The sequence below is a fragment of the Carlito syrichta genome, unplaced genomic scaffold (assembly GCF_000164805.1).
Source record: "Carlito syrichta isolate Samal-C Ts95f unplaced genomic scaffold, Tarsius_syrichta-2.0.1 Scaffold169025, whole genome shotgun sequence".
NCBI classification, from domain to species: Eukaryota; Metazoa; Chordata; class Mammalia; order Primates; family Tarsiidae; genus Carlito; species Carlito syrichta.
Window position 1 is genome coordinate 225,401 of NW_007113121.1, and position 9,059 is coordinate 234,459.

Here is a 9,059-nt window from a genome sequence, read left to right on the forward strand (position 1 = left end):
CCCAGCCCCCGGGTGCCCCTCCTCCTGATCCAAAGGTTCTGGCCCATACCGACCTGGCTCCTTGACCTGCTCCTTCTCAGCTCTCCAGACCGGCTCCTGTGGGCCTGTGAGCAGTTGCCCATCGCACACCTGCCGCAAGAGCCTCAGACCCAGGCGCCGTCATCCGTGTTTACTAAGGGCGGGTCCTGCTCACCCGTATCCTAGCTTGTGAAACGCAAAGAGACTCAATCCTCAACAGCTGTGATCTCTTGGCAAGCTATGTCTGCACGTGCATGCCTTCAAAACTTTATTTAGGACAAATTTTTAAAAAGAGACAAATCATGACCAGGACTTTATCAGTTGTGAGCACACCCAAATGAGAAGGCGTCACGTGAAAAAATCAACCTGCCTCTTCAAAAGCATGATGTGATCATTTCAAAACAAGAAAGGCTTTTCCTTAATAAAATCCAGATTCCAGCACATGGGAATTAACTTGCTGCTGTGTGAGAGTGATTCTGAGCGCTGATATGAAATACACCATCATCGTCCCTGAAGCTTGCTGGTGGGTACACATCACACTTTACCAAGGACCCCGGAGTTGCTTACCAAGGTCATACTGATCCTGCAACTTAAGAGTGTTCCTGTGTCAGCGGCGGTTTCTAGATTAGATCAATTGTCCCTCAAAACCTTGAGGAAAATCTGCATTAGAAAATCCCACAAGTCCAGTTTTGATGGGCAGCATGGTTGGTTCTCACTCACAAGCAGGCCCTGAACATTTACCGTAACACTGCAAGAAAGGCATGGCAGTAGCCAGAAACTGCCTGGGGGGTGGGAGGGGCACATGTCATCAGTAAGGGTACCTGATCTCAAACCAGGCAAAGTGGGGACCAAAGGGAGGCCCAAACTTTACCTGTACAATGACTGCTTATGCGCCTAATCTTGAATTATACCCTACATCATAAAAAGACAAAAAAAAAAAAAAAAAAAGCAAGATGACTTATATGTGACTGTGAATCAAAACTCCTTGTAAAACCAGTGCCCACAGTTCAGCTGAGCCTTCTTCCAGGGACCCTCAGGGACAGGGTGCATGGAAACGGAGGCTCGTGGATGCAGGCTCTCAACTCAGACCGACACGCACAAGGATCTCGCCACAGGACACCACAGCCCCTGTGGGAGGCCCAGTGTCTTAAGGATAAAACTGACATCGTCCTGCTTCACGTTTTCGAAACCGAGTTCACCTGTGTGAGTCTGAAATCAGGCTTTCTTCTCCGACTTTCCCTGCAATCCTGTGAGGTGGTCCCAGCGCCTGTTCAACCGGATGGAGTCTGTATACCCTGAAGGGAACAAACCCAGCAAGCATGGAAAACCCAGGCCTTCGTGAGTGTGGCAGCCTGTTGGCCATTCCTCCCTGGGCGCCCATTCCGGCAGGTGGCCCTGAAGATGGTGTTCTGTGGCTTCTCCTCTCCGTGTGGGACTTGTCGTCCCCAGCTCTTCGGGATGTTTTGGGCAGTGACCTAGATGGTTTCTCAGGTGGAAAAGCCTGACCCGATCGGTGGCGGCGAGGAAGGCAGCGTTCTGCTCGCCACAGTATGGATCTTCTAAAAAGTGCCTGTGTGAGGGGCAGGGGGCTGGCCTGCCTGGCTTCACTTAGCCGGCTTTTAAAAAGGACTACACCCTCAGTACAGCCGTGTGTGCCGTGGCCGATCCATTCTTCAAGCCAAGGTGCTGTCCAGCGACTCATCAGGAGAGAAAAGTGCCCTCTTCCTTCTTTCAAAAGAAAGAGATTTGGAGGAAGAGTCTAGCTCACCTGGGGGTTGGGATCAGAAAAATTCCGTGGCTTATAAAGTCGTTTGTTGTTTTGCTGTGACTTTATACACAATGAAAGGGTGAGAAAAAGGTCAGCAGTAACTCTGTGGCTGCATTTTAGCCTGGAAAAAATGTAATATTGATCGATAAGAAAATGGAAAAAGCACAACTCTTAGCGCCTTCCCTGCTCTTCTCCGACCTTTCCCCCACCGTGGCGGCTTTGTTCTGAAATGTTATGTCTGCTGTTCAAAAGGTTTGTCCTGTTTAGTCTTTTATGTAATTAACACATGATCTTCTTCACTCTCTCTAATGTCGAAACAAGACATTTGCCTTGACTTCCTTGTTGAACCACCGTCCTCAGGCCACACTTTCTCTGCGGCCTGAATTGGCTCATTCAGCGGTTGGCTCGTCTGGGGCCTTGATGAGCCTCGGCCAATGGGCACTGAACACCTTCTCGCGGGTTGGTGCGATAGGTGTTGCTGGGGCCCAGAGCACCGTGCTGGTGACAGCTCCGTGGGGTACTGGCCTGCGTGGATGCCCAGCCGAGGGTCACAGTGGCTGCTTCATGGGCCAGTGGCTCCTGTGAGCCTGGTGGGAGGCCCTGGGTGAGGCCGGCCTGTGGAGACCGTGCTCATGGCAGAAGGGTGAACCTGGTGAGGCATGTAACCCGAGGGTCCCTGGGGTCGGCCCACGCCTCGGAGGCACTGGCATGGTGATATTTGAGTCTGTCCCCCCTCTGGTGGTGCACCCCCAGGCCTGCGAAACCTTGGAGGGGCAGTAGGTCGTCCTGGTGAGGGGTGTACAGCCAGCCCAAGGCCCACAGCTATATTGATTGAGGGCAGCAGGACTCTTTAGGGCTGGGGACAGGTGTGTCAGGGCCTGTACTGGGTTGCACTGCGTCCCCCAAATGTATGTCCAAATATACGAGCCTGGGAGTGGGGCCTTATTGGGTGTAATCAAGGTGAGATGAGGAGGCCTTCCAGGCTAGGGTGCACCTAGATCCCATATGCACCTAAATCCCCAATTCCCCCATAGCTAGGGAATTTGGACATGGAGACACAGGGGGAAGAAGACAGGCAGAGATGGGTTGATGCATCAATGGCAAGGGGATGCGTCTATGGGCGGGGACATGAGGCTTGCCAGGAGCTGGGAGGGAGGCCCGGGGCGCGTCCTCCCCTGGACCTGCCAGAAGACACCAGCCCCGGGACACCTGGGTGTCAGCCTCCAGCCTCCACAGACAGGGAAGACGTTTCTGCTGGTAAGCTGCCGTGTAGGGTGCTTTGCGACGGTGGCCCCGGGACACGCGTCCAGGGCCTGAAGAGAACATGGGACGGGGCGAGGGGGACCACATCGCAGAGCAGGAGCCGCAGGAGGGACCCGGCTGCTCCCCGTGGCCACACCCAGCACCACCTGCTTCACAGAGGTTGCAGGTCATGTGGGCGGGTCACAGGGTTTCCAGGCATCAGGTCAGGCCAGGGACACGCTCCAGTCCCCCTAGGTATGCAGGACCAGATGCCACCAGTGCCGCTCTGCCATCTCCAGACTCGGCAAGGGCAAAGCCGCACTGGTCGTCTCCGGGGTGGACCCAGTGAGGCTGGCTGTGGCCTCTGTGTGTCGTACATCCACACCACCCTGGCCACCCTACATGTGTGATGACACGTGTCCATGGGAAGCTGGGGCAGGGAACAGACTGGCCGGGCAGAGTGGGCTCGCTGGTGGTGCCCCTCACTGCGGGAGGCATCACTCCAGCATCTGAGAGCCCTTCAGAAGGCCAAGGTCGCTTCTAGAATACCACGGCCACGCACTTCGCCATTCTTTGGGACTCAAGGCCAGCGTGAAGTGCGAGTTAGTGACACGCTCAGCTTGCTAGACAGGAAGCGGGAGGCAGGGCTGCTGGGCTGGGCGACCCTGCTCTGAGGATGCCGGGGCCGGGGCCGCCTCCCACGGGGGCCTGCCTGAGCCCCCGCCCGAGCCCGGCTATCTTTGCTGCCTTGGAGGCCTTTCTGCACTCTGTCCCTTCTCGGGGACAGGAGAGGGAGGATGCAGATAAGCCTCTCGGGGGCCAGGTTATCAGGCCTGACCTTTGGAGAAGCCGAGAGGGGAGTGTTGTCATCCGGAGGAGATAGTGGTCACCTGGCCCGGCGCAGCCCCCAACTTCCCGAGCGGTCAGAGCCAGGACCCTGCGAAGACAGACTGGACTGGGGCCCCAGCCCGGCCTGTCAGCACTGTCAGTGCCTCCCAGACCCAGCTGCCTCCACACTCGAGTGCCCAAGCATTGGCCTCTGAACAGCGCTGGTGGTGGCACTGGTGGGTGGCGCTGGCAGGCCTGGGGGCCTCCACGTGGCAGAAGCACAGCTGTCTGCGGGGAGGGCCCTGAGAGACAGCCTTGCACTGTGGGGAGGAAGACGAGAACACTCTGCCCTCTGTAGATGTGGCACTCACAGTCAAGCTGGAGCCTGATGCCACGTGGCTGGCCACGGGCTGGATGGCATCCTGATGGGTTGTGAAATTTATGTTGTTTCACCTTCCAGACAACACCCCAAGAACGTTAGCAGGGCAGGAATGGCATCTTTGTCTAGAAGTGGACATGCTAATGGACCATGGGTTCTGTGTTCATTTGTGAATAAGCACCATCCTGCACAGGAAGGCCAAAGGGATCTCCGACCATTCAGACCAAAGGCAGCACCAAACAGCCCTGAAGCGTGTCACCCGCTCATTGGATAAGCAGAGAAGAATCAGAAAGCCGACTTTTTCCTCGAAATCGTTGCTTTAAAATTTTGTCACTGAGCTAATGGTGGCAAGGGCAGTTCACGCAGCTGCACTATGTGATGCACTGCTTTTCAAAAGCGACCCCAGCAGCAGCACATGGGAGTTCCTCGTGTTCGTGGTGACCCGTAGAATGTTGCATGAGCTCCAGCCGGCAGGCAGGACACACCCTCAATCCAGAGCTCAGGAGGCTGGGAAGCCCCCGGAAATGTGTGGGGTTTTGTGAATCGGCCGGTTCTTGTGGGGTATAAGTCATTCTCGAGCACTCCTTCACAATAAAAATGACTCGATGTTGCTGGCTGGAATTATAACCAGGTTTTATATCATCATAACGGCACCTTGATGCTATTTTACAAGGCACATTTTACTACTCAAACCTACACGCATGTTACCAAAGTGGAAATAATTCTTCAGGGTAGAGAAGGCGTGATTTATAATCTTTTCAAGAGAAGTTTTCTAGACTATAAATTCCATTCTGGTTTAAGCACTTATCAAAATAATAGAAGACACGATGTCCTGGTTTGCAACTAAGGGGAAAAGTATTTCTAACCATAAATCTGTAGGTGATGGCCTGTGATCTCTGCTCAGAAGAAGGCTGAATTCCAGAAAGCAGAGAGCCCTGTTTGCTATTTGCATGTGAAAGCCATGGGGGTAGCCCTGTCAAGGCCCGGAGACCATTGTGCCAATACTCGGTGGTCACTGGAACAGAAAGACACATGAGATCTAGCGTTTCTGTTGTGGTGTTGGGGGTGAGTTTAAGCACGGGGGAGAAACTGGTACGAGAGCCCGCAGGCCAGGTGCAGACCTCAGGATGGCAGGCAGGCTTGCCTGGTGGCTGGTCCAGTGGCTGCAAATGCCACTCCAGTGCCCATATTTGGCCTCCGATTCACTCTCTGTTGCTGCAAAAAACATCACAGCAACTGCAGCTGCTGGAAGCACACAGGTGTGTTCTCTCTCGGGTCCCGGGTCAGACGTCTGGGCACAACCAGGCCGGTCCTCTCGCAGGCTCTCTGGGTTGGGGTCTTAGGGGGGGCAGGCTGCCACCTCAGCTTGGGCTTTCACGTGAGAGGTGCATTTCCCTCTGCAGGCTGCCCATGGTTGTCCTGTGCTGTGTGCCCTTGAAATGGCATTTTGTCCTCACCCCTTTCCTGGAGAATCCTTGCTTTAAAAGTGATGTCTTTGTGGAGAATCTAGATGTCGACGGGTGGACGGGACCCACCGTGTATCTGGACTGTCTCCGGCCCTCTGTGATGCATCCTCCAGAAGGTTCACTGAAGCTAGGCCTTGGGGATGACTGCCAGGCTGCTACCCAAACCTGATACCTTTCTCCGTCCCTCAGTCATTCACATGACACGTCAGAAAACAGCCCAGGCCTAGATGCCACAGACACCGGCAATGGGGTGCCCGTGGGCCTCCTGGGTGTGGGGTCGGCAGAGGATGGCCACGCTGCTGCACTGGGGTGGTTCGCAGGGGAGGTCGCCTTCAGGTCAGGGCCTGCAGGTGCCGCAGTGCCAGCTACCCACCCCGAGACCACCATCACCTTCCTGCCTGGTGGTGTACACACACACACACACACACACACACACACACACACACACACACACACACAGGTGTGTGCACTCAGTGGGGAGCCAAGGGCTGCCCACAGCCACATGATGTTGGAAGTGGACCCACTCCATGAGTCGAGCTGAGGCAGCGGCTTGCCCCCAGTCAGCTCAGAGACCCTGGGAGAGGACTGGCTCGTCTATGCCCAGATTCCTGACTCAGGACCCATGAGAATATGCCTGTGTGTTCCCAGCAGTTGCGGTTTCTGTGATGTTTTCTGCAGCAACAGAAAGTGAGAAGGGGAGAAAGCAGGTGTTCAGAGGGGGAAGTGATTTCCCAGGATGGGCCAGGCAGCGGCAGTCTGGCTTCACCCCTGTCCCTGGGGCGCCGGAGGGTGCCTGTCCTGCTCTGTAGAGCCGACCTCACGGGGTCCTCCCCGCTGCATGGGGAGCCTGGCAGCTCACACCTGGCCCTGCACTCCATGCTCACACAGGGTTGGGACACTGCGGAGGCACCGGGCATACCATCCTTCCCACGATCCTCTCTGGAGAGCAAGGTCAGGTGGAAGCCTCCGGCTTTGCCTCTGCACTGTGGTCACTTAGGCGGGCAAAGCCTCGAGAGCACAGTGCAGGATGGAAGCCACCTCCTGAGTCTCACCTATTAAAAGAGAGTTGGATGGTACCTGCGTCCTGAGCTGTGCTGTGGGATAATGGAGGACATGGGCTGCCCTGCCACACCTGCCTGGGCCCTGGCTCCACGGCAGACACCCACCGATGGATGGGCAGCGAGAACCCCCAGACCCCGCCCCGGTGAGCACGGGTAGTCTGGGCTCAGGAGGGCGCTCCCCGGCAAGGGCTTTCTGCAGCAGGCGCCTGAGATTCAGCATCCCTGCAGGGCGTGTGCCTCACCGGCCAGCCCAGGCCCTCGGTCTGGCAGCAGGAGCCACATACTGGCGGTTCCTGTGGCTGGGACACAGGCTTGGCGGTGGGGGAGGCAGCCCCCTGCTCATGCAGGCCTTCATGGTCCCCTCCCCACAGCTGCTTGGGCGCGCTGGGGGGCAGGTCAGGCGGGCACACAGGGGCTTCAGAGGGCTGAGTGGCCCCAGGAAGAACCCAGCCCAGGCCATGGGCTGCCTCAGGGTCCTGTGCCTGTGGCCTCTGTGCCCTGCTCCTCTGCCCGCTTTGAGAGGTCTGCCCTGATGCCCCTGGCCAGGCCACGTTTGTACCCAGTGGTCCCAGCCCCTGTGCACACCTCAGGCCGACACCTCCTACTCCGCGGGGGTGTGGGACAGTACGCCTGCTTGGGTTTCGCCTCTCTCAAAACACCAACGCACAAACGCTTTCCCTGAGGGGAAGTGGCCGGTGCTTGTCCTTCTGCATGGCACAAAGTCCCCATGCCGGGCCTGCGCCCAGGCCAGAGCCACTGTGGTCATGGTCAGGGGCTTCTCTGGTAGGGCTGGAAAGAGCCTCAGTGAGACAGTGGGGCACACGGTCCGAGGGTCCCTTTTCCTCGGATCCCCGAAACCCACTGGGCAGAGGTGCAGGAGCCCAAGACAGAACCCAGTGGGCACGTGGGCAGGCTTGTGAGAGTCACAGAGCAAGACTGATGTCACGCGGATGGTGGGGCAGGAGGGAGAAGGGCCCTGTGGCTGACCTCCCAGAGCCCTGTGCGCTGACCACAGCCCAACCCGAGAAGGTGCTGGAAGGACGACAGCAATTTCCTTTTTCATGGCCCTCGGACTGAACAGAGGACAGCACTCAATGTCCTTGTCTTGCTCTCATATGCACACATGTGATGACATGTTTGCCAGGACTGCGGGACAGTGTGTTGCCATGACGTCAGAGTCCTCGAGCCAAAGGTGGCTGCATTCTGATTAAGCAGAGTTGGTTTGTGTTAGTAAATTGGGTGAAGGAGGATGGTGTGGAAGAACTTCCAAGGGTGGGCCGGAAGAGCCACGCCCACCCACCTCCATCCGCTGCCACGTGTTCGATACTGGGGGTGAGCTGTCAGTGTGTCCTGGGACTGTACAGCGCCACCTGGCCCGGGCCTGCTAATTCTCTTCTTGGAGATTGAGGCTGAAACCAATAGCATCTCGGAGAGACGAGAGAGTTCCAAGGGCGCCCAGGTCAGAGGCCACCACACAGAGCACAGGCCTCGGGCTTCTGGTGGGAGTTGCCACATGCCTGGGCATGGTCATCCAGGATGGAGCCTGTCTCCCCTCTCTCCCCTCCTCCTCCTCGCTTCTCTCATGCTTCTTCCTCTCTCATCCTTCCTCCGTCCTTCTGCGGCCTCTTTCCAAAGCCCACAGAACTGGAACCTTCTTCACAGTCCTCGGCGACAAGTCTCCACGGCACAGGTGTGGGCACGCATGCACACAGGCACCCACTCGCTCATACACACTCACACGCAGGCACACACTTGCAATGCTCACACACACTCGGACACACCCAGCCCTGCCCAACCTGAGCGAGCCTTGTCTGGGGAGGCCCAAGCGTCTTCCTTGTGTTAGCCATGCGTGATCCACAGGACAGGCTTTGAGCCGGGCCCAGAGGAGCACAGAGGGCCGGGCTTTGAAAATCAGGCTGAATGCGTGTTAGCTTGTGAACAAATAGATCAAGTTTTACAAGTGAGTTGTGAGGTCGTCATGGAGATGTGGCCATCCCCGACACTCCATGGCCCCTGGACACAGAAAATCCCAACACGGGGGTCACCAGCGCTTCCCGTCCAGTGAACTCTGGGGTGAGTGTGCCTGTGGGTATGAGTGCAGGTTTGATGGTGTGTGTGCACGCATGTGTTCATGTGTGTGTGCACACTTGAGTGTGAGGTTGATTTGCGTGTTACCAGCTGACCGGGTGCTGGATATCGGTTCCCTTGGAGGCTGACACCTTGCGTCCTTGCATTAACAGTCCAGAGGATTTGAAATGTGGATGTGGTGGAGTACTGTGGCTGACCAATGTGGACTC